The 27185-nt window shown below is 31.7% G+C and overlaps 1 pseudogene; it reads right to left on the bottom strand.

Moving 5' to 3' along the window:
- Window positions 1-4149: 4149 nt before the first annotated feature.
- LOC143390285 (splicing regulator RBM11-like) lies at window positions 4150-26777 on the bottom strand (annotated as a pseudogene).
- Window positions 26778-27185: the final 408 nt, after the last annotated feature.

Raw genomic sequence — 27185 nt, 5'->3', positions numbered from 1 at the left:
TTCTTATCTTTCCTGGTGACCAGAAATATAGATGAGTACATTTTAGATCTGGAGTATCCTGATGGGGTAATATTTCCTCTGTGGAGGCTAAGCTGAAGGTTTCCTCTACCTTCTATTTCTCAATTTGATTTTGCTATTGTAGCCTGATGGAGGTGCAGGGAATACGGAAATATATAGATGCTAATACAGCTGATGATAAATGTCATAAGTCACCAGACCTCATCCTTGTGGGTCACAGTTTCTAGCCTGACCTTGGTCATGTTCAACCTTGATCTCTTTATTTGTTATGACAATGAAGTATATAAAAGGTTATTACTCAAGTGGTCAGGGCAATGTAGACTCAGATACCTGGTGCCACTTTCTTCACCAGATATCCTGCCTTAAATGCCAAAGTGTGAGGTCCTTTGTACACAAACATCACAGTATACATGTACCAGGTAAGTTATCCTAGAAAACTTACTTTTGAACTGAAACATCAAGTTTCATTCAATAATGTGGATAGTTTTTCCAAATTGAGGACTTATGATTTAGAAAGAACAATTATAAGAATTCACAAATCAATTATCTAGATATTTAATGTCTCTATGTGGTTCTTGGAAGCTTCCAGTTGTACTCTGAAATCATCCCATCTCAGATACACTGACTACCCAACAAGGAGAAGGTTGTGGAGTCTGTAGTGAACACTTCTGATTGTTTTTAAATCAGAAAGGACAAGTAGCATCTGATTTACACCATTTCAAAGATGGTAATATTCTATATCACATTAAGGAGACATAGCCATTTAATTGCATTGACCCATTCCCAGAACTAGAAGACAGCTTCAATGGGGGTGGGGAAATGTGTTTAGATTTGTTCCTTCTTGCTTATTCATTCTTTTAATCTATATTATTATTTTCCTTTTCAGATATCATACAATATAAATATGAACTTGTCTTTTCTTTCCATAGCAATTGGTTCGGCTCTTTGTGAAACTTCTTGTGAAGTTTCAAGTAGGGGAAATGAAGTAACCACCAACTCACCAGCATGGCATAAAAATGACTTTAAATTGAAAACATATGAACAAACAACAGTCATTGAAAGAAACCTTTCCAAGCTTATCTTCATGGAGTTAACCAGAGCCTTATGAATGCACAGCTGCCAAAAATCTTCCTCTTTGACTCTTAGCACTGGAAGGTGAGAGTTCAATTGCCATAAATCCTTCTGTGGTGAGCTCCCAGCCAGGAAGGAGACTGCCCATCAGTGTCTGGGTGAAAAATGGAAGGCTCCCAATGGAACCTGCCATATGTTACCACTGAAACCCCAAACTCATTGTCTTTAGTTAAGTTTGTATATAAACCTTTACCCTGGCTGCCCTTGGAGCCACTTTTTTTATAGAGTGTTCTCATATACTCTAAACTTTTCTGTTAATCTGTCTGTTTGGGACTGTGATCTAACTTTAATTGTAGAAAATTTTTCTTATTTTGCCACTTCCTCATGCATTAGATATTGATTTATAAAAATTAGAAAATATGAGAATATGCATACTGTCTAATTTTGTTCTCATATTTAAGATTCTTGCAGCATAGTAGAATGGGTTCAGGCTTACTTAAAAGTGAACAGATTTTGAGAGGGAGAGATTAAAAATTGGAAAATAAAATCCCCCAAGTTAAATAATTTTAATAATTCTTAACTCAAATATACAGCATTGGGGAAAACTGATAACTCAAAATTTTATAGGATGGTGACAGATATTTCCAGGGATATTTTATATTTTTATATATGTATTTTTTTAGTTGTTTAGATCTTTTATTTTATTTATTTATGTGCAGTGCTGAGGTGCGAACCCAGGGCCTCACACATGCCAGGGAAGTGCTCTACTGCTGAGCCACAACTCCAGCCCGTATTTTAAATTTTTTAATAATGAACTACACCATGGTAAAGGTGACTTTTTAGTCTTCCATGTGTTTCAAGTTGGTTGACTTGTTCAAGTTAATACTGAGATACTGTATTAGCTTTTTATTGCTGTGAAGAAAAGGTGCCTGACATGAATAACTTAGAGGAGGAAAGAATCATTTTGACTTATAGTTTCAGAGATTTCAGTCCATGGTCAGCTGGCTCCATTGCTCTGGGCCTGAGATGAGCAGATCATCATAAGAAAGATCATGGTGGAGAACAGCTGATCAACTCATGGCAGCAGAAGGAGGAGGAAGAGAGAAAAAGAGAGGAAAGATAGAAAGGGAAAGAGATAGGGAGAGGGACAGAGAGAGACAGATAAATAGATAGATAGAGACAGATAAAGGGTAGTATGGGGAGGGAGATGAGAGAGAGAGAGAGAGAGAGAGAGAGAGAGAGAGAGAGAGAGAGAGAAACTGGGACAAGATAAATCCCCAAGAGTAAATCCTCAAGGATGCACTCATTTTTACTAGGTCCCACTTCCTACACTGTCCACTACCTCGCAATAGTCCATTCAAATCATTAGTCTCTCACTTAACCCACAGATGACGGCAGAGACCTCATGATATATTCACATCCCAAGGATTCCCACTTTGGATACTGCTGCATTTGGGACCACATCTTCAAACACATGAGTCTTTGAGGAACCCAACATATCTAAATCACAACGTGCACTTTCCTGTCTGTGATGGAAGAATTTAACAAAAATATCTTGCAGTTCTAACATTTTAATTAATGTAATAGTATTTCAAGATATATTTCATACACAAAGCTATTCTGAATTGCTAAGAAACATTTTTTTTATATACTTCCAATAATACCAATCACAACAAAATAATTTAGGTTTAAGGTAAGTTACAGAATTAAAGAAAAGATTGAGGTGAAGGTGAAGCTAAGCTTTTTAAAGATATGCTATTTCCTAATTATGCAGAAGCCATTTTCCCCTTTGGCTTGATTCTAAATTGAAAAAAAAAATGTGAATGTAAAACGAGAAGAGTATGTGTTTCAAAAGCCAAAAAAACATAGTTAAAACTACATAAAGCACAGGTCAGGTTTTCATATTGATCAGATTAAAGTAGATTAATGTTTGTTCTAAATTCTACTATACTTAGTTAAATTCAGTTACTCCTTTTGTTAAAAACAGATCTTTATTCTTTTAAACAGTAAGTATCTATAAAGTGCTATTCAACATGCAAAAGAAACATCTAAGCGTGGCCCTTCCTACTAAATTTGGTGCTCTACTCACAAAGGAGTTGCATGATTCTTTCAATTAGCTTTAATAAATATAATTCTTGTCATTCTAATTTATGGTGGGCTATAAAATTAACAAAAATGTTTAAAAAAACCCCAATTTGTTTAACGTGTATTCTATCTTCTAATATAAATGAACCCAAAATAGAAACATTTTTTGGACAATTAAGTATTAGATATCAAACATTAATGAAATATCATTCTATTTACTTATTAATTATCAAGATTTAAATACATTAAACATATCCTCTCAAACCTGGCTGGCAAAAGAGGTAGATAATGTAATACTTACATAGCCAACTTAATGTTCATTATAAACAAGTAAGAAGTAAAGAGGCAAGAATCCCCATTGAACTCATATAACAAGTAAATGACTCAAAAGCCAATCCCATGATAATAATCTTTCCTTTGGTATCACTGTCATATGTCTTCATTTGATAAAATAAACCTGAAGTACATTAAGGCACAGAAACAACTTGAGTGAATGTAAAAAATAAAATGTTATTAACAAAGGAAACAAAGTCTATTTATAACATATTCACTAGGAACCACATGCAACTCTTAAATATTTGCATTACTTTCTTTTGGCAAATCTAATGTTCCTAATTACAGCCTAATTGTACTTGAATATTATATTAACAATATAGAGAAATCACAGTACCTTATCCACAAGTGTTCAGTAGCTGACTTTTAGTTAATAGTTTAATGAAATTTCATCATCAGTACTAAAATAAAACGATACAAAGTATATTTTTTATTGTCAATGGGTCAAATATATTATGACATACAAAAGTAGTACATTATATTATTTTTAAAAGCTTTTATCATTTGAGGCAAAAATTGAATAGCAAATCAGATAAGTCATGTTTTCATATATTTCAAAAAAGACAAGACACTCAAGAAATTGGTCAGTTTTCTTTAAACAGAATTGAGATCAATGAAGATACGTATTATCTGAAGGTAATACTAATATCTTTTCTTTTTCTTACATTTTCGGAATTTTTGGCTGAATTCATTTCCTCTATTGTTTTCTGTGCTACTATCACTGTCACTGGTTTTCTTTTGCCTCTTTCGGGTATTCATCTAATAAAGGTCAGAGTCACTTGGTTGTTGGATAGTCCATTCATAGGAGCTAGGTCCAGCATCTAGATCTGGAACATGACTCAGTGAGGAAGACCCAGACGTGCTACTGGGAAGTTGGGCTGTCATCTCATAGTAAGGAAGCTGCAGCACTGGATTATGTGCATGAAGCTGCTGTGGGGAAAAATAAAGTCAACTTATATACCAAAACAAATCCAAAATGCTAAGTTAAATGCACATTAAAAAGTCTAATGCATGTTAAAAGTAACATGAATTATGCAAATAGTCATGAGTAAATCAAATTGTATTTTGGTATAAGAAAGGCAGTGACTTCATAGTAGGAGTGTGGGAGCTTCCTTAAATCCTTAACATAAACATTTAAAGGTTTATTAGTTTACTACAATATAGATTATCAAAGAAATATAATGCAAACCACATATGTAATTTTAACTCTTCTAAGAGCCACAATATAAGAATAAAATGAAACAGATAAAATTTTTTACAAATGTATTAATCTCAATATATGATAGACACATGATAACTAAAATTTCTAACTACTCACAGCAGATTAGAAATAAACTGTGATACCTTGAACTTGTCTTTCAACTCACTTCCATCTCTACCAGAGGCGGGGGGGGGGGGAGAAAGAGAGAGACAGAGAGAGAGAGAGAGAGAGAGAAAGAGAGAGAGAGAGAGAGAGAAGAATAGAATGGAATACGTTGGGAAAAATACTTTCATAGTTTCAGGTAATGAGTGGTTGTTCATTAATATTAACTATATGAGCACCAAATACTATGAATGTTTTTCATGTTATTCATAAATTTGTGTCATATATATGCTAAACTAAATGGGTATCAAACTTACCATTTTCTGAAAGAAAAAATATTCTTGAGGTAAAGTAGTATTATTAATGGAAAAAAAACTGCATGGGAAAGGAAGATCTGCCCAAGATTTCTTCATTCCTTTTGAGAAATAAAATGGAAAGCAAAAAAATCCTTAAAATTCTTAGGTACAAATATTCTTTTCTCTTAGGAACTTAACGAGGATTGTCCATAATCAGAAACAGAGACAGAAAGAGCTTCTCTGGTAGCAGTTAGAATTAAATATCTTAAACAAAAACATGCAAATAATGTTATTATATTGATAATGTAGTGTCAAAACAATACATTAATTAATTATTTCATTACTAAATATTGAAATTTCAACATTCAGAGTCACATTTGGTTTTCTGATATGAAAATGTTAGACCAGCGCTTGTATTTATATAAAGACATACAACATTTAGATAGTAACAGAACAATAGCAAGTCATTAATCATCACTGGACATACACTTCAATCTTCTACAGATATAAAAACAAAGAGGGAGAAATTATCATCAATTTATTTTTAAAGTATCTTTACTATGTAAATATATAAACTGTACTCCTTCCTAAATGGACTACTAATGTTAACATAAACATGTTGACTGATATCTTCCAGGCATTAAGATAATCAAAACATCTCTAATTAAAAAACTGTGGTGTTCCCCACATTTCATTTATACATGTGATCGTTGCTCTTATGGAGAATTTATAAATCCTGGCTAGGTTCTGCAGCTACTCTTCAATAGTCTACTAGCTCTATAGTATACCCTAATTTTAATGCTAACCACTAATCCTTAGGCTAGGAAGCATACTCTAAGGGAGGCTGAAATCAGCACTGGCAGATGGGAAGAAATGACAGAATGTAGTCAGATGGATGGGGGAGACCCCATTTATAAATATTGAAAGTAGTATCCCAGAAGTCAGTAGAAGTCAGAAGTCCATACTTCATTAAGAAAGAAATTAGAAAAATATAAGTTGTTCCATAGGGGTAAACTGAATAAACATTGAGGCTGCTGAATGGCTGATCAGAAAGTTCTCATCACCTTAAAAAGAGTAGCTCTCATATAACAGTGGGGTTAAAAAATGAACAGGAAGAAAGGATGTGAAAGATAAAAATATTTATTAGTGAGAGGAAGAAGAAAAATATGGGAGCCCAGTTAGGAGACAAGGTGAAAGGTGAAGGGAAATTACAGAGTAGGGAAGACTCCGCAGCAGAGGTGAGATAAGCTGGATTATGAAAACAAGTGTCAATTGTCTAAAACCAGTATTTTTCCCACGTGAATCTTTGGACATATAGTTGTCTGCATGGAGGAATCACATGTAAATTAAAAACTGTATGGATTGATACATTCTCTTCATTTTCAGTTAATGAAACCCTTAGTACCTTAGAATATGGCCATATTTGAAAACAGGATCATTGCATATATCATTGGTTAAGACATGTTAATACTGGAATAGGATGGATCCATAACCCTTTATGACTGGTATTCATATAAAAAAGGAATATTTGCAGATGAAAACAGAAGAACAACATGTGAAAATAAAGGCAGAAATGTGGGTAAAGCTTCTGTCATTCAAGGAATACCAAGCAATGCTATCAAAACAACAGAAGAATAGGGGAGAGGCATGGGATAGATTCTTCTTCATAGCTTAGAAGAAACCAGTGCTTCTAATATTTTGATCCTGGATGTCTAACCTCCGAAATTTTAAGACAATTAATTTCTGTTGTTTAAGCACTCTATAGTACGTTGCTACAGTGGCTCTAGCAAATTAAAAATTAGTTCAATAAAGAGCAAGGCATAAGAGGCAATAAGAAGTCAAAAAACCCATTTACAAGGAAGACTACTGAAGACTAGATTACATTTGCACATCACAACCAGGACATGATAACTCATTCTGATACTTCCTTTATGAAATACCAAATACTAGAAAAAAGTACTACCAATGAAATGTAGTGTCATGGGATATACATATGACTTTTTTGACATTATAGTCTAGACTCTGAGATGATTTACAAACCATGTATCAAACATAAGATAGTTATACTGTAATCTTCTGTTGCCTATCTAGTCTTTTAAACTCCAAATCCTACAAATATTTTGTTCTTTTCCCAAACCCAAAGAAAATGAAGTAGTTTTTTGCTCTTGGTATTAAAGAAGAGGGGAAGCTATTACATCACATATATGGCTCAATCCATAAGTCTATAATGATTTCCCTATCTTAGTAGTAATTTTCCTTTTGTTGAATACTTACAATATATTCAGTATTTTAAGTACCTTGTATTTATTATAAAATTTTATTCTCATAAAACCTTTTTAAGTATTATTTTAATTTTAGAGATAAGGATACAGAAAGATAAAATAACCTCCTCAGAGTCACAGCATTAATAAAGTGGCACTGGCAGTATTCAAATCCAGGCAATCTGATTTTATTACCTACTTTATTAAGTTCTCTTTATTCTCCCCAATATAGAAATTTTGGGGAGAATAAAAATATGGAGCACACTTATTTGGGGTTTAATACTTCTGCCAAAGATAATTCTGGGTATTTGCCAGTCCCAAAAGGTCACTCTCCCATGCCTTAGGGGGCTGATACAGTTAACAAGGGATAGGATGTTTGGTTATTATTAGTTTATTTGAAAATATTCAGTTCTGCCAAAGACAACAAGAAAACAAACAGGATGAACAAAATTCTTAAAAATGCTTAGTGTAGATTGTAAGTAAGCTAGCAGTTTATTAATAGCAATGGAACTGTGAGGGATAAAATAAGCAAGAAACCTAGGAAGCCAAGATAGAATTCATAATATATACTAATGGATAGTGAATGATTTAGATCTTATAACACACAAGAGAGATGGATACCTACTCCTGATCATGCCTAACAGTTATATTTCTCTTCTTCCCTTCATTCTGCCAAGATAATCTGAGATAAAATCTACAGAAAACAAGCTGATGAACCAGGATGCTCCTCATCAAGTAAGTAATATTAGTTCCAGGAACTTTCCATCTGAAGGGATAGCCTTGCTCAAACATACACTCTCGTCCTCATCACCACACTATCGGTAGGGAAGGTTGACAGCAGGGAAACAGTGTCTGAATGTTAATATCACCAGAACTCAGTTACTTCATCCTTCTGCCCACTTACAATCTATTCTAAGAAGTGTGCTAAACTATCTACCAAACTTGCTCTTACTTTTCACTCTGTTTTTTTACACTGATTTAATAAACACTGTGATTTTGGAATCTTAAATTGGTTTGGCAGACTTTAGGTACCATAACCTCTGGATGCCTTGCCAGACAGTTTACTGGAAGGTTATCACTGCATCAATATATCAGGCTACACCAAATCCTAGAACACAGAGAAGTTCTAAACATTAGTGAAATAAATAATTAAATGGCTTAACATCAGAAGACTTAGTTTCAAGGCTAGCACTTTATCATCCTTGTGACCTTGAGAATTGGTTAACCTTTATGTCTGCATTTACTGAAGCATAAAATATGGATAACAATATTTCTATGATCCATCACAGCAAGACTTTGTATGCTTAAATGATTTAACAGCTATGAAAAACATACAGAAAATCATAAAGAATACCTGAAACGTAAATCTATGTCACTTACTACTTTAAATATTAAAACTGACCTTTAAATGAAAATATTTTCTCCCACTTTCCATGGGTTCAGAAGAAATAAACTTCTTAATCTAATCCTATGTATAAATAGTAATATTCTGTAATAGTCCAGAATAGGATAAAAATCATCCTCTCATATATTTATTATGTTTCATTAATATAGATTATAAGAACATATTTATTTTCTTTACCTTTATGAAAAAGTATATTTCTAATTACCTGTAGGTATGTGAGTTTATCTTAACAAAGCTCTCAAAATTTTGGTTAGCTGGTTCTGAAGAGCGAGAACTTCCTTTGAAAGAAATACAATGATTACTTTAGGGTTCAACTACTTGGAGTTTAAATATTAAAACATAATATAAACCAATCTCTAAAGATATAGTAGTGACTTAAAATTCCACAGTTACATAAAATATGTGCATATCTATCTCTCAAGTCATATTTAAAGATTTTATATATTACTGTAAATGAATGAAGTATAATCAATATTTATCCAAAAGCAAGTCATAAATAAGAATAAAATGATATGGAACTATATACGATATATGATGTTGTTTTGTAATACTTACCTAGAAACTAATAATTACAAATGTCAGCACTCTTTGCCTCCATGGTAGAAGGCATGAGTTCTCTAAATTGCTCAAAAGCCAAGTCAACTTTTTATAGGATGTGTCAGAATATAATAAGCTCTGGCCTATTTTATCAGCCTCTGTGAGTTAACTGGGTAGAATCAAAGAGCATGATGCATCCATGCATTAAAGTAAAAAAGAAAATGTGAAATTCAAAGATAAGAACTTTTACTATGCAAGAAGATATTGCTTTTTTAATTCTTACTTTTCATTTTTAGTGGATCAAGAAAAATAAAAACCAGGGCTGGGGATGTGGCTCAAGTGGTAGCGCGCTCTCCTGGCATGCGTGCGGCCCGGGTTCGATTCTCAGCACCACGTACAAACAAAGATGTTGTGTCTGCCGAAAACTAAAAAATAAATATCAAAAAATTCTCTCTCTCTCTCCTCTGTCACTCTCTCTTAAAAAAAAAAGAAAAATAAAAACCAAAGGAGTGATACATCAATAAGCCTGAACGATTTATGGCAGTGATACATCAATAAGTCTGTACCATTTATAAAATGCTTAAACACAATATTCTAAGAATCACTCAGATGGTCTCAATTGGTCCCTGAAAAGATGTGAGGCCAAGTGTAATAGTTTTCTGGGCAGCTAATCACATATGCCTGGTTCCTAGCATGAATTCAGGACAAGGATTTGAAGCCATTGAGTCAGGAATCTTTCCTCCCCTTCTAGCAAGGCTCTACAGGTACCTTTGTCCACTTTGTTCTTATAGGGGCTTAAAACAGCTCCAGACAACAGAATGAGTTATTTGGAAGGGCTAATTTATCCTCTTATCTTCCAAATAGTAGGTATTTGGTACCATACATTAGCAGTGACAAGAAGATTGGCAAACAACCTTGCTACATAAAAGCTATTTATATACCTTCAGTTCATATAATTTTGATCAATTTTAGTCAATAGCAACCATCATAGCTATCTCCTGATTTTAAAATAGTACATTTTAAATTTTACTTAGAAGAGATGCTACAAATTTGGTAATATAACTGGCAATACAAATTAACTATATAGTATTATAAATTAGATATGTGTTTGAAAAAATCAAGAGACTACAGAGACACTTTTATTGTCTTATACTACAAGGAAAACAAAATGCTTACAACTTCTGAGAATAGCAGCAACCACAAAACACACTTTGAAAATTCATCATTGAGAGAACCTACCAAATCGATACTGCACATTAATTGGTCTTCCATATAAACGGATTCCATTCAGCAATGCTGTTGCATAAGACACTGATTCTGGGTGCTTAAAGCAGACAAATCCAAAGGATTTCGGCTTTCCTTCTCTATCTTTGCATATAGTCACTTTGGTTAGTGGCCCAGCCTACGAGAAACTTAAAAATTATTTTCTCATAAATCCAAAGATTTATTTTTACACTCAGAAAAAATAATTAAACTTTAAAGAAAAAAGGTTAGCAATAGTTTTATGTAGCTCTGCTAATAATGCATTTTCCTTACAAACATCACACTTACTCATACTTCCTCTATATTTTCTTTAGCAAATTCTCCATGGGCAAAAACTAAAAACATAAGCTCACTTCCTGATCTATTACATGAGGTTTACATTTCATTTAAGTGGAAAAAGGAAATCATTAAAAAATGAGAAGATAATATATATTGCCTTGTGGGTCCAAACAATTGATAAGAATCCAGTCCTTATGGACTAGAAATCATATATTTTTTGTACAGGTAATTGCAACCCCACATTCATCTCTCCCCACCCATTTTTTGGGGGGGCGCTGAACATGAAAAACCCTTGTTGAAGACAATAATTTTACATTCCTTTCTTCCTTCTTGTGGTAAGATTCAAATTATATTGGTTAAAATAAAGATAAGGTTTACAGGTTTTGTTTTAAAGGGCAAACTTAAAAAGGTAACAAATTAAAAAGATAAAGTCTTAAAAATATTTTTCAAATAATAGAAAGTTTTACATTTATGAGAAGAAACTGTGGTCCTGAACAGAATGTTCTCTACTAACCTATGTGTATCTATTATTAACATAGAGACACTTTAGTTTAGAGATAAAGTGGGTCCTTCAAAACCAAAGAAATTCTTTCACCTCTGGTACTTATACTTAATCCTAGACATTTAGCTCTGCTATTGTCTCCCTTGGAACCTTCCCTTATTCTGACAGGAGGAAGTTACTTTTTATTTCTGTTAATGTTAGTTAGCATTACTACTAATACAGGCAGCAAACACCTAGTAAATGCCAGCTATAGCTTTGGTTTATTTAGGTTAGCTCATTTATTCATCACAATTACATCATATTATTCTTCAGAGTCTCATCATATTGTAGATAGTATTACTCCCATTTGACATTTGAGGAAACTAACAGACTTATGTACTGGCCAAAAGTCACACTGCTCACCTAAGAGCCATGCTTTTCCCATACTATATATCCCCGTCTTTGGTAGATTACCCTAAATAATGGTAATTAATGTTCATTTTCCCTTTTAACAAAGTGTAAGGATGGTTTCAGGATTCTACGTAGACATTTTCTACATGTATAAATATGGGTCTGTCTGATTTATAAATTTTAATCTGCAGTGTGGATATAATTAGGCTAATCCTACATGGTTAGGCATTTATATTTTTCCATTTTTTGGCTATTATACCAATGCTCTGATGAACATCCTTGTTTGGATACATTTGTGCACATGTGGATTATTATTACTTTGGAGGACCTTGGATTTTTGTAGAAAAGTATCCTGGTGTTAAAAATACCTTGATGAATGAAAGGGTAAGATTACTAAACATTTTGACACATTGCTAAGTTAAATAAAAGGTTGTAGTAAAGTGCATTCTGATAAATAGTTACTTTGCCATCACTATAAATATTATTCAACTATTATAATTACCTCACAAGCAAGTCTGGTGCATAGAACTCAGTTTTCTTTCTTCTTAATCATTATCATCACCATTATTGTCAATGTCATCATCACCTTGATGTTCTTGTTCACACTGTATGCATGTCAGCCATTTTTTATATCCAAGGAAAACTAGATAAGTATACAAGTAAATAAGGACCTATTAAACTATTGGCATTTTATATATTATTTTGTCATTTCTTTATAATTTGCTATTTAATCCAATAGGCTTTAATAACCCCAACTTTCCCAATTGACAGTAAGTATATGATAATTAATACATGTATTTTGAAACTCTGCTTTGTATTGTCCTATATGAAATGCCAAGTTCTTATGATCTCTTTAGAATGATAAAGATGAAAATAATGTGTGAGGGTCATATTATAGTATTACCTCAAAAGCATGAAGAAAAGGGAAATTGTAAATAAAATAGGAAATATTTATCTTTTAATTTATTCAGTATACATTTGTTAAAAAATGTTTTACATGAATAATGTGTACATTATCTTTCTCCACTTTCTGAAGTGATGTGGTTTATTTATATCTCTGTTATATCCCAGTGCAGTTACTACAGCTCAGTGCTGTGGAAGGACCTACATTATTTGGTGGTAAACAAATTATAGTAATGACAGCCTTTCAAAATAAAGCCTCACATAAACATTCAGAGATCAACATGTCAAAATTATGATGCTTCATCAGCAGTTAAATTTTCATGATTTTAAAATGAATATTTGTTTGTGGACTTCTGAAGCATGATTCCAGACTCAGATGAGTTTCTGCTGATCTCTGATGTACATTAAACACTTCTGTTCTTACCGAATCTTTGGAAGTTACAGAGACATGAATTTTCTAAAAATAAATTTAATTTTTGAACTTATAACCCATGTACTTAGAAAACTCTCAATTTTCTTTGCTGAAGTTCATAGCTGGGAGGAAAATAAGACTTAAGTCAACATGTAAAAAGAAAGCTTGTAATAATTTAAAATTACAGTAAAAGCAAAAGTATTTTTTTTTATTTTAAATTTCTAGCCTTAAGAGACAAGCCAGAATTTTAAATTTAAAATAGCCTCTGTGTTTTGGATGCAAAATGATATAAACCTGAAAAGCCCATAGTTTACACTTAACAGCTTCATGGGTTTGGATTTCATTATTGGTTTTCTGGTATATAAAGACAACTTAGTTTGTAATCAAACTGAACATAAACCACAACTCTTTCTGACTCTTTCCATTTCTGGCATTTTCTAGCAACACATTTTTTTCCCCTTGGCTTTCCACAATAGATTCTTCTAGACCACTTCTGAAATCCTGAGGCTAAAAGAAATAAAATATATAATTAGCCTTTTCATTCCCTTAAATTCAACTTGTGTAGTTGAAGCTTTGTGACTTATTACAGAAACTTTGACTTGAATATCCTTCTCACGACCTCAAGTGAAAAAGGAAAAAGAAACTACCTCACCTTTTCAACAAAGAGGGAGGAGCAAAAGTCAGTTTTACAGTAAAGCCTGCCAGCTTGTGACAAGCCTATCAAAGAGAAACCTTAGTGAATTACGGAATTTCTTTTTTTTTGTGTGTGTGTGTGTGTGAATCTGAGTGCTTCTTTTACTTTTTCAGATTCCAAATGAGAGTATACATTTTCCTGTGTTTGATGTGCTGGGAAAGATCTGGTAAAATACTTATTAATGATTTGTCTTTAAAACTGCATATAAAATAATTAGTACAGTTTGTATTCTGGGATAAAGAATGCTATGACATCATAGTATGAAAAAAATATGCTATGATCATAGGTATATTAAACCAGATTACTATGATGATTTATATGTATATGTATACTTGTGTGTTTAATATTGGAAAATTGATGTTCTGTATTTTATTTACTTTTCAGATAATTAATAATTAGAAAACATTTTACAAGAAGACTACATAGGGAATAAATTTATAAAGAGAAAAATAATTGAATAATAGAGAAATTAATTCAGTGATGAAAATCATAACTTAATAAATGTTGTATTTTAATTTAATTAATTCAAATAGCCCTCCTTTTTAGAAAACTTTTTACACAGGTAAATTATGAATTGCAAAGCAAACTAATCATAAAATACAACTTTCTTCCTTGTTTAGCATAATACAAACCAAAGCTGGTATATGCTCATAAGGAAAAACTTTATTCAATCCTGGTTTAGTGGTTTACGTTAACAAACTTTACTAATTATAGTAATTTACTACTTTATTAGTTTTTATGGCAATAAAATAGTATCAATAATGTAGAACAGTTTGTTCTACTTTATGATAGTAAAAACAGCAAGTTCAAAATTCAAAATGAAGAGTTTTCTGAGGAATTTTGTGAAAGTAGATTATTTTCTTTATGTTTTAAATGTTTTCCTAAAATATTCTTGCATGTATACTAAAAATAAAATATGAAATAGAAATTAGCAAATATTTTATTTTATATTTTCAACTGCATATTTAAACTAATTATTACTTCTAGAAACATTTAAATTTTCAAAACAGAATATAAAGAATAGTAGTGTACAGTTTATCATATTTATTTTATCATTTATATTTATATTCTTTTGCATAAGTCTCTTAATAAGTGTTTTGTTTATGTAGTACTTAACTTGGGCACTTTAAAAGTTAGGGAAATTTGAACTCTGGGCTCCTAACCTAATGTGTCATTTCAATGTCATAGTTTGTGATCATTTTTATATTGTAGTTTCACTATGAACTGTTGGGCAGACTTCCTGAGATTGTTTTCATTAAAGCTTTAGTCAGTTGCCTGAGTTTTTTAATTAGGAAAACTCAAAGAATATTACTCAATATGTTTCTCTGTTGACAGTTTCATTCATGTATGATAATGATTAAAATATAATAGAACCTTTATATATTAACAATAGCAAAAAGAAAATAAGGTAATCAAAAATTTTGGTGTGTCTTGAAATCATTTTTAACCCATGCAAACTCTTAAGATTTCTCTCATCTTCCTTGAATCTATACTTGATAAGTTGAATTTTCAGTAGATTATTTCACATGATTGTTTTATTCAAATCATACCTGCTCTTCCTAAACCCCTAGATATTTACCTCTAGGATGGCATGCTTTGCTTTTGTTGACATGAGAAATCATTGATTACATCTGTCTTTTAAAAAGGAAAAAAAATCTGATAAGTGAAACTAGTCAGGTGTTTTAAGAAAAATGAATATTATGGAAGTGGAGAGGTAACAATAAAAACAATATATAATTTATATGTCTCTCTGTGTATATTCTAATTATATGCATATATATTTGTAGTATAGTTGCTGACTCATACTACCTGTAAAAATGGCAGTTTTTGTTGTTGCTATTATTTCTGCAGCAAAGGTTAGCAAATATTTCTGCAAAAGGCCAGAGGGTAAATATTTTAGTTTTTGAGGGTCATCTATTCATCTCTGCCAACATAGTATAAAAGGAGCTGTAGACAGTATGTAAAAAAAAGGAGTGTGGCTATGTTCTAACAAAACTTATGGATGGATGCTAAATTTTATATTAGTTATAATTTTCACCTGTCACAAAATATTATCATTTTGATTTTTTTCAGTCATTTAACAATATGAAAGCTATTCTTAGATTTCTGACAGTATTTGTCTCATAGGATATAGTTTCCCAAATCCTGTGTTCTAATATTCTGGCAAAGATGTAAAAGATAGATCAATTCAACTTTCTCATTTCATAGATGTGAAAAGTGAAATATAGGAAATTGAGTCATTTTCCTAAAAATCATGAAACTTGCATTTATGGTAAAGTACGCTTAGCAAACTTGGTAAAATGCAAATTCTTATTTATGGGCTGGAGAGGAAGCCCCAGTTTCTGCATTGCTAATAAGCTGTTAGGTGATACATGGGTACGGAAGCACACTTCAAGTAGCAAGGGAATAGCATAGCAAGTCATGCAACCTTAATAGCCAGTATGTAGGACAGTGACTTTTCCAAGACCCATGGGATTCTGAGCTCATTGTCTCAAACAAAATTATTATATTTGTCTAAATTGTACCAATACTCTTCTGATGTGTCCAGTAATTTATTACTGTTGACTTATGAAAATCAAGTGCATACAAATGACTAATTTACTGTACTAAAGTCACTTTAATACAAGGGTGATGTGAAAGAACATGCAATGTGTAATTTTAAATTCATGTCCTGGTGGCTAGATATCAGGGCTAAGTGACTCAGCCTCCATGAATTTCAGTTTGCTCATTTTTAATTGAAAAGAATAGTTACAATACTACCTCATAGAATTGTGAAGCTCAAATGAGATAATGTAAATGTGTGATGTGATAGATTGTAAAGCAATAATCCACTGTTTTCCCTTTAAATGCATTTTCTTTTAATTCTGTCAGATAATTTCCAACTGTAGATCTTCTCCATGCAGTTTCATGGACTACTTGAATCTCCTAGGTTATACATTTAAAAATGCAAATCTACCTACCAATCAGAATCTCTGGAAATTGCCCCAGGAAACCACATTCTGAACAAACGAACCCAGTATTTTTTCACACTGTTTTTTAAACCTATGCTTGGGAAATCCTAGTTTGTTTTGCTTGTGTTAGTCAGATTCCTTGTGAGTCATTGTCCACATATTTTTATAAATAAGTGATTGAATATCTTGATTTTGTATAACACATTGAATCAATATTTATTTTCTTAATTTGCATTGGTGGCTCAGAACTAAAATTTAAAATACATTTTTGCCTTTACTTTTGCTTTTGGCCTCTATCCTTGAGGGATCTTAGAGTTTCACCCATACAATTTTGTTTTAACTGCTGCTATAACCACATAAACACCTGTCTTGGTGACATTAGTTGGTCAATTGTTTCAGGTTTGGGATTCTGCTATCCCCAAAGGCTCTTTATTCTTGATACACACAAATAGGCAAATGGACTAGTGAACTTCTGATGGGGGTCTTATTTGTGTTGCTCAAATGTGTACAAAATAGCTTATACCATAAATATGTTGCTATGGCTTTTTGGATTTCACCTGAAAATGTTCTGTTGCTTCTTATTTTATGACCTTAGTTCATTTAATCTGTTTAATCATCACTTTATTCATATGTAGAATATGTGAAGAGTAAGGAAATATAAAACAACACAGGACTTGGCATGGAGTGAGTGCTAAATAATCATATGCCATATGATTATTGTTGATATGAATGCTGTTGATAACAAATCCATTTTGTTTTCAGAAATAGGGAAAGAGAAGGAAGGAGATTTTCAGGTACACTTTTTGGGATGAGATTGTGGTTTAAGGGGATTATCATAGAACAATGGATTAAATTTAGCATATGTGTGAGGACTTGTAACTTTTTATGCAAGTGTTGGTCAACACTGAAAGTCAGAAGATAAAATCATTTGTCTTAGTAGTTTACCAACCAGGAAAATGTGTTTGGAGTCAAATAATATTATAGAAGTAGAGGACATTTGTCTCAACTCCTTCCATTTAAAGATGAGGGCATTATTATATTAAGTGAGTAAGTCAGAAAGATAAATGTCTCATGGCATCATCTTATTCATATGTAGAATCTTAAAAAAGTTATCTTGTAGAGTTTGAGAGTTGGATAGTGGTTACCAGAGAATTGGGAGGGGATGTGGGAAAGGAAGATCAGGGAAAAGTAGGTCAACACATCCAAAGTTACAATTGGATAAGAATAAGCACTGGTGTTTTATCACCTGTTAGGGTGACAATATCTAATAATATATTGTATATTTCAAGATAGCTAGAAAAGAGGATCTAGACTTATCACCAGAAAGAGGTACTAACGATTGAGGTACTATATATGCCAATCTGATTCAGTTTTTTTTAAAGGTTTAGTCATTGAAACCAGGGGCACACTATGACTGATGTATATCAATAACCTTTTTTATTTTTTATTTTGAGACAAGTTCTCACTAAGTTGTTCAGACTGATCTTGAATTTGTAATCCTTCTGCTTCCGCCTCTTTACAGGCATGTGCCAGTTATTCAGTGTATATATGTGTTGAAATGTACTCCATAAACATGCAATTATTATATGGTTGATTACATAAAGTAAGGCAATAAAATATTTCAAAAAGTGAAGAAACCCGGGCTCAGGGTTGAGAGGCATAAGAATTTGTTCAGAGCTGTAAGGGAAGTATGAGAGGGACTAGAGGCCCTTGGGTTTTAGCTACTCATGCCAAGGGCACTGTTCATTCTTTGGAATGTTGTGATCATTCTGTTCTCATTATTACAGCCATTGTAACTGTAATGAGAATGTATTGGGAAGATAGAGTTGCACAGTGTAGAACAATTTTCCCTAACTTCACCATGTATCTGACATTTTTTTTAACATTTTTCTGCTACTTTATTTAAAATTTGAAACCTAAAATGATTTTCAGCATTCTTTATCAGTGTACCTCTCTTTTGACAATTTCCAGAATCATTATCTTCCTAAGAACTAGCAATAAACTCCTATATTGTTTCCCAATTCTCAATTTTTAATCACAATAATGTTACATAATCTAATCCTCAGACCCTCAGTTTGTTATTCAAAAATTAATATTTCTTTTTCTGCTTTGATTTCTTTGACTTTTTTTTCCAATAACATTACTTTTTGGTGTTTTCAATTTTAATTCAGTGGGGTCTATTTAAACCATTTTTCTTCACGATAACACCAAAACGTGAATATTTTAGATTCAAAAATCTAAGAAAATATAGAAATACAGGAAATAGAAAAGACAAAAGTACAAATAAGGAGAAAAAAATTGCTGTAATAGTAGCATCGCCATAAACTATACTTTATGGATCTGTATCCTGGTTCTATTACAATAAATATGTATGGTTGTGTATGTGCACATGTACATGTGTATATTTGTATTGTGCATACACATACATTAAGTATTACAGATGAAATTAGGACTATACCTATGGACTACACATAGAAATATATTTATGTGATTTATTTATATGTTTTTGTAATCTTGCTTTTTATTTTATTTTATATAAAAAGTTTTATAATTTATCACTAGTTTTTATAAATGATTTTTAATTTGTTTCATAGCCTTCATCTTAAGGATCCACTATAATTTATTTTATTAGTCTCTCATTGCTATAATTTAGTTGATTCCTAAATACTGACCATTAAAATTATAATACATTTTGATGTATTAATACTAATAAGGTCAATTGGTATGATAGTAAAAATAATATGGTAATATTTTAGTTAAATTTTATTTCTTTGATCATATTTTAATAATTTTGTGAGCCCTTTACTTTGGATAGTATCTGTTTTTCCTTTGCTTGCAAGTATCATTTTTCTTTACTCATTTATGTTTTTTTAAAAAAAATGCATATATATTTTTCTTTTCTACCTTATATTGAAAATATTTTTCTAATTTATTTTTTATATTTTAGCTAGTTTATAGTTTCTATATACAGACATTTTAAGTTTATGTGCTGTGGAATATGTTGGCTTGTATTTATATTTCCACCTTTGTTTTTATGCTTAAGATCATTTCTCAGTCTGTAATTGTATTAATTGTATCCTTCTAGTTCACACAACTTGGCTTTTACATGGAATGATTTAGTATAGCTAGACTCAAATAATCATCTTAGCATTGTTTATTTAAAAATCTACTGCCTTTGACTGTTTTAATTGCCCTCGTTTTCATAGCTAACATGATATACTTATTGGTGTCCTCATTTTGTTTCATCTATTAGTTCTTGATTCAATTTCACAGGCCTCTTTATTTATAATATTGGAATAATTTTAACCATTCCCCTTATTATCTTCAAAAGGTCATTCTTTTTTAAATACATTTTACCCTTCCTGTGACATCTTATTAAAATCTTAATTTTAGAATTGTAAAATTAACTTGAATAAAAATTATTTCATATTAAATCTTCCATTCTGGATTGTGGTATATCTTAGTGTTATTTGAATCCATTCTATTTCTATGTACAGTTTCTTTGGCTTCATAGCTTTGTTTTCATTTAAAAAAATGTTTATTGTATATATTTTTGTCTTTGTTTTTTCCTTTCTTCCTCCTTTTCTTCCTCTTATTCTTTTTTTAAAGGTTTTGAAGTATTTATTTCATTGCACAAAATATACATTGTTATTCATCATTATAAAATTTGAAACCATAACAATATCTACTGCCATAACATTATCTACTGATTTTTTAAAAAATGGTAATATTGTTGTGGAAAATGACTTGCTTTGTTCTTCTTTTCATCATGATTTCTATTTTCCTGATCCTTACTTCTTATACTTATTGCACACCTGCCTTTATGCCTTATTGCTTTTTTCAACTGTTCTTCTATAAAGATGGCCCTCTGATATTAATACCTCATCAAGCAAAAAAAGAATCACCTAAAATCAATCAATTAATCTATCTATCTGTCTATAATGTTTTGTTGTTGTTTTCTCCTAATACCTCTTATTCTTTCTCGTTTCTCCTTACACTCTGCTTCCTCTTCTTTTTTTGAAAGAACTAGTTGACTTGCAAATCATAGAACCTTGTTCAAACTAGGTTAAACAAAAACATGAGTTTATTATCTTCTATAACTTAAAGAGTTTTGCATGAAATACCACTGAATACAAGTACTCAGGAAATAATAGCTTCAGGATGTATTTCCTTCTAGCTTGAGCTCTCAAAAGAATAAAGGCACTTTTTATTTCAATGCCTCTCTCAAAAGGTTCCTAAGTGGGTCTGCTTAGATTTCACACACTCCTGTGGATCCAATCCAATACTCTGTTTGAGTATTCAGAGTTCACTGAGATGGAGAGAAAATACACCTTTGCAAATTAGCTTAAAAAATCATTTAGGATTGGGAGAAGTTTCCAAAAATGTAAGGCAGGAGAGCTGAAAAACAAATTATACAGATAGTAATATTAATTAATATTTTTTGTGGTTCTGAATATTTTTAAAATTATATTTTATATTGACTACTGTTGCTGTCAGCCAAGTTATTGACTTTTATATATAAACACTAAAGTTTCTCACTGGATTACTTTTTTAGTTGCCATCTTCATATTTTTGGTAGAATATCATGTCATATGCAATCATAAAGAATAATATCTGCATTCTTTTGATTACATCATATTTCTTTTTCTTATTGCTAATTTAAAAATATCAAAAATGCATAATATAATAGTATTTATTTTTATATTTTTTATATTATTTTAATGGATATATGCTATTATTATTTCCTCATTAATAGGATTATGACTCTTAGCATGAAATTCACAGGATTTTCTCATTTTAATAAATAATATCTGTTTTAACTTATGTAGAATACTTTGTAAAATTTATTTGCTCTAATTAGTTATGCATGCAACAGAATGCATTTCGTTCATAGTACACAAGTGGTGCACAACTTTTCATTTTTCTGGTTGTACAAAATGTAGAGTCAAACCATTTATGTCACCATACATGTATGTAGGGTAATGATGTCTGTCTCATTCACCATCTTTCCTATACCTATGCCTTCTCCCTTTCCCTTCTTTGCCTTTGCCCTATCTAAAGTTTCTCTATTCCTGCCATGCCTCTCCCAACCCCCATTAAGGATCAGCGTCTACTTATTAGAGAGAACATTTGGTCTTTGCTTTTGGGGGATGGGCATAATTCACTTAGCAAGATATTCTCCAACTCCATCCATTTACCTGTAAATGCCATGATTTGATGATATTTTCCAACTCCATCCATTTACTTGTGAATGCCATGATTTTATTCTCTTTTAATGCTGAGTAATATTCCATTGGTATATAAATCACTGTTTATTTAACCATTCAACTGTTGAAGGGCATCTAGGTTGGTTCCACAGTTTGGTTATTGTGATTGTGCTGCTATAAACATTGATGTGGCTGCATCACTGTATTACGCTGATTTTTAAGCCCTTTGGGTATAAACTAACAAGCATCATTGTTGATCCATTAAATGTTTTTTTTTTTTTAATTTTTTAAATTTTGTCTAATGCTGTGTATTTTTGTCAATATGTTATTTAGGCATTTTGCTTTTAAGATGTTGCATGACTTAGAATAATTTCTAATTCATGTATCTCTGTGTGTGTGTGTGTGTGTGTGTGTATGCATGCGCTTTGTGCATGTGTGTCTTTGTCTTATTTTCATGTTTGGTATTAAGGTTATTGAACTTTTTAAAGTTATTTTAAAAGTTTTTTTTTTCTATTTGCTGCTAAAATTGGGTACTTACTATGACATTTTTATAAAATTAAGGTTATTGAGGTATAATTTAAATACAGTAAAATATATACTTTAATTATATTTTGATGAACTATGAATATATATGTGTACGGTTTTATAAGTCTTAGTAAAAACATATTAAAATTTAAACATTTATTTTACCCTAAAAGTTAGCTCTTTGCAATTAATTCCCTTTCCTTCTCTGATTCCTTATAAACTGGACATATTTTCTGACATTCTAGATTCAAGATCCTTTTCTAGAATTTCATATAAATGAAATCTTCTTTTCTATAGGTTTTATAGCTATAGTTTTTCTTAGAATATATTTGTTTGTGATTCATCAAAGTTGTTCATGAATAAATACTCTATTCCTTTATATTGCTGGTGGCCTTACATTATATAGATAATCACACTTTGTTTATTCATGCACTTCTTGATTAGCATATGGGTTCTTTCCAATTTAGAGTTTATATGAAAAAATACTACTGAGTGGTACATGCCTGTGATCCCAACAACTCAGGAGGCTGAGGTGGGTGAATTGGATGTTCAAAGCCACCTCAGCAACTTATTTTGAGTCCTGTCTCCAAATTAAAAATAAAAAGGGCTGGGGTGTTGCTCAGTAGTTGAACATTTTTGAGTTCCATCCCTTGTACCGAAAAAGAAAAGAAAAAGTGCTACTATAAAAATGTACATGTTGTGGTGAGGACATATTTTCAGTTCTCAAGGGTTAATACCTAGGTGTGTGCTTTTTGTGGTTATGTAATTTCATATTTAGCTTTATAAAAAAGCTATCAACCTTTTTCCCCAAAGTATTGTATTATTTTGTCCTTTTTCTTCATTAATGTAGAATGGTTTCAGCTTGCTTTTGCCAGTTTTTTAAAATTCTAGTGGGTGAGTAGTGGTGTATTATTTTGTTTTTAATTTGCATTTTTTGAATGTCTAAAGACATTGAGCACCATTTCTTGAGATTCTTGGCCATTATTACAATCTTCTGTTAAATGTCTTCAGTTCTTTTGCCTATTAAAATATTGGTATGTTTTATTATTATATGTATATTCTACACACACTCCACACACAAATCGTTTGAGCCCAAGTACTTGTCAGATATACATATTGCAGGTCTGCATGTTTGTATCCTTGACACTGTTATTTGAGGAGCAAATTGGTTTCATTATGAGAAGGTCCAATATATCACTTGTTTCTTTTTTGTTTCATTCTTGCAGTTTCTTATTTGAGAAATCCTGGCTTCACTCAAGATCATTAATGTTTTCTCTCAATTCATATACATATTCTGCTTCCTGCCATTAAATGAGACTGAATCAAAGCAAGTAGAGTTGAAAACATGAGAGGGCGAAAGGGCTTGTCGAAGTTATCTTTTACTTTATATGTGGTTTAGCAGCATGGCAACTAATGTCTGACTTTCTGGGGTCTCTAGAGGATGGACATGCTTTTCACTAATGTCCTTCTACTCTATCTAGTTAAGACATTAGTGTCTTCGTTCCCTGCATGACCTCTGGAGTTGTTCAGCTTGTAGCTCCTTGTGCTTCATTCTATGCATGTGTAGGTTTGTATACAGCAACAGACACAAAAAAAACTGCCCTATAGATTTCAAAGCTCTTATTCTTCATGGCTTCTTCCTCTCTAGTATTCTGCTGTTCAAACTTCAATGGCCAAACTCCAGCTTTCTCCTATGTTAGCACGATCTCCATGCTCTAACTGGATTCACCCTTCCTACACTGCAGTCAAGAAAGGACCTCCTAGCAGAAAGAGATTATAGGATTCAAATAATTTGTTTCTCTTCTTTCAGGGAACACATTCCTGTGATTGTTGTTGTCAAATTTTAAACTTATTTGTTCCAATTCTTATCCAGTGTTCTGTTTTTAGAGAAATATCTGCAATGGATATCCATAATGACAGGAATTGGATTCTGTAAAGCATTTACTTATCTATTTATTTTTGTTCTTAATTGAGGTAAAACACATAAAAAATTTACATTTTAGCCATTTCAAGCGTATAATTCTGTGGCATTAAGTATAAAAATATTGTCATGTAACCATCATCACTAACCATCTCCAGAACTTTTTCTCCTTCCCAAACTGAAACAATGTTCCTTTGAAACATTAACTCCCTTTTACCGCTTTCTGTTCAGCCTCTGGAAACCACCATTCTACTTTCTCTCTGAAATCAACTATTTTGGTCATTGAAACTAGGTTGATCATGTAAGTGGAACCATAGAATATTTGATCTATTTTTGACTTTTGTATTTTCACTTTATCATATCTAGTCAAGGTTTTCCCATATTGTAACATGTGTAAAATTTTCTTCATTTTTAAGGTTGAATAACATTCCATTGTATATTAGAGATTTCGCTAATCCATTAATTTATTGATGGGTATGTAGGTTGTTTCCACTCTTTAGCTATTGTAAATAATACTGCCATAAGCCTCAGCCTTCAATTATTTGGTTATTTACCTAAGAATGGAATTACTGGATTTGTTTCTCTTCTTTCAGGGAACACATTGTGGTAATTCTATTTAATTTTTTTTTTTTTGAGAAGACATCATATTGTTTCCACAGCAATGGTACCATTTTGCATTCCCACCATCAATGCACAAGAATTCCATTTTTCCATATCTTCATCAATAGTTGTATTTTTTGATGTTTTAAAAAACAGTAGAGGTTCTAAAGAGTTGGAAGTGATATTCAATTATGGTTTTAATTTAATTTTCTTAAATTTATTATTTTTAAATTAGTTTATTGACCATTTACTTTTCCTCATTGATATGTCAACCTACTCCTCTGCCCACTTATTTTTTTAAATTGAGTGTTTGATTTTTATTTGTTACATTGTGGTATTCATCTGAAAATTATCTGCTTTTTGATGAATACATTTTCCCATTCTGTGGGTTGTCTTTTCACTTTGTTGATTCTGTCCTTTAATGCACAAAAGCTTTTAATTTTGATAAAACTAAACTTATCTATTGTTGCTTTCATTGCTTGTGCTTTTTAAAATATTTTTGGTATTCTTTGAGAAATCAGGGAATCAGTGCTAAATACAATCTAATAAAGTTTTCTATTTCTGTTTTTTTTGGAGGTTTTATTGTTTAAGCTTTGTAGTGTTTTTTCTAATCTTTTAACAATTTTTAATTTAAAGCAATTTTGTCTGGTATTAGTGTAGCATTTCTACTCTCTTTTGAATTGAATATTTCTTTTCATCTTTTGACAAAATGAGTCTGTTATAGATAGAATATAGTTGGAGGCTGTATTCTTTGTTTTGTTTTGTTTTGTTTGTTTGTTTCCCATTCTGCCAATGTACACCTTTAGATTAAGGGTTTCAATACATCTACATTCACCTGCAGTGATCTACTCTTTTGTCATTGTTTTCTACATGTCTTCAAGTATTTTTTGTTCCTCATTTCCTACATCAGTGCCTTTTGTTGTGTTTAGTTGGCTTTCATACTGACATGCTTTTAGTCTCATTCCCTTTCTTATAATTCCTATAGATAGTTTTTATGAGGTTACCATGGAGACCACAAATAACATACTAAAATTATACCAATCCAACTTAAACTGATACTAACTTAAATTCAATCCCATAAAAATATTACCTCTCTAAAGTTCCACTCCACCCTACTTAATGTTACTGATGACAAAACTTTTTTCTTTATACATTGTCTACCCTTGAACATGCAGTTACAGTAATTTCTATTCATTTGTCTTTTAAATCCTTTTTTGTTCCTCATTTCCTACATTATTACCTTTTCTTATGTTTAGTTGATTTTCATACTGACATGCTTTTACAGAAAAGTAAAGTTATAAACCAAAATTATGATAGTATTGTTTTCTATATTTGTCATATTTTCATGACTTCAAATTACTGTCTAGTGGACTTTTATTTCAATTTGAAAGATGCATCAGCATTTCTTACAGGGCAAGTCTAGTAAGTAAAGAAGCTTCCAGCTTGTTTGGGAATATTTCAATTTATACCTAACTGTTAAGGATAATTTTATGAGGATTCTGATATATTTTTGATGCCTAGAATTTTATTCTTCTTTCTACTCCAAAGATCTAGAATTAAATCAATTTAATGCTCTTTAAGTCTAACAATACACTATGTTTACTCTTTTGTATTATTTGGTATCTCTTGTTTTCACTCTCTTTCCTACAATATTATAATCAGGCAAAAATAAAGCCAAAACAAAGTAAATGCTAACATCCTTTGTGGCACTTGATGTGAATCCATTATTCTCACCTGTGGACTCAGTGAACATAATAAGGAACAATTATTATTCTTGCTTTTGGTTGTGGTCACCAGCATGTCTGACTGTTGAGTGGCCATCATCTGGACTGACTAGTGCCTAGCACAACTGAGGAAATAAGCTTTTCCACACATGTCTCATCTTCTAGCTGGACAGACCAGGGTTGTTTTCATGTGATGGCAGAGGTGTGGAAGTGTAAGTCGCCTGGTACAAGTCCATTTCAAGCCTCTGCTTCCTTCAAGTCTCCTAAGGTACTTTTGTCAAAGAAAGTCCTATTTTTGTTTCTTCATTGTGGGTTTGGGGCAAATCACCCCACTTAAATGAGAGAATACCTCAAAGTGACACAGTAAATGGCCCAGACTTGGGAAAGGGTGATGAATTGGAGCCATCATTGCACTCTAACAAAGCTGCCTATGCCCCTTTTGTGAGAAATATACTTATCTGTCCATTTATATTCTTATTTATTTTTAAAATATTTTAGTTGTAGA

Source organism: Callospermophilus lateralis, unplaced genomic scaffold (assembly GCF_048772815.1).
Source record: "Callospermophilus lateralis isolate mCalLat2 unplaced genomic scaffold, mCalLat2.hap1 Scaffold_52, whole genome shotgun sequence".
In the NCBI taxonomy this organism is placed as follows: Eukaryota; Metazoa; Chordata; class Mammalia; order Rodentia; family Sciuridae; genus Callospermophilus; species Callospermophilus lateralis.
The sequence above is the reverse complement of the archived record's forward strand: the minus strand, read 5'-3'. Positions and strand labels throughout refer to the sequence as shown.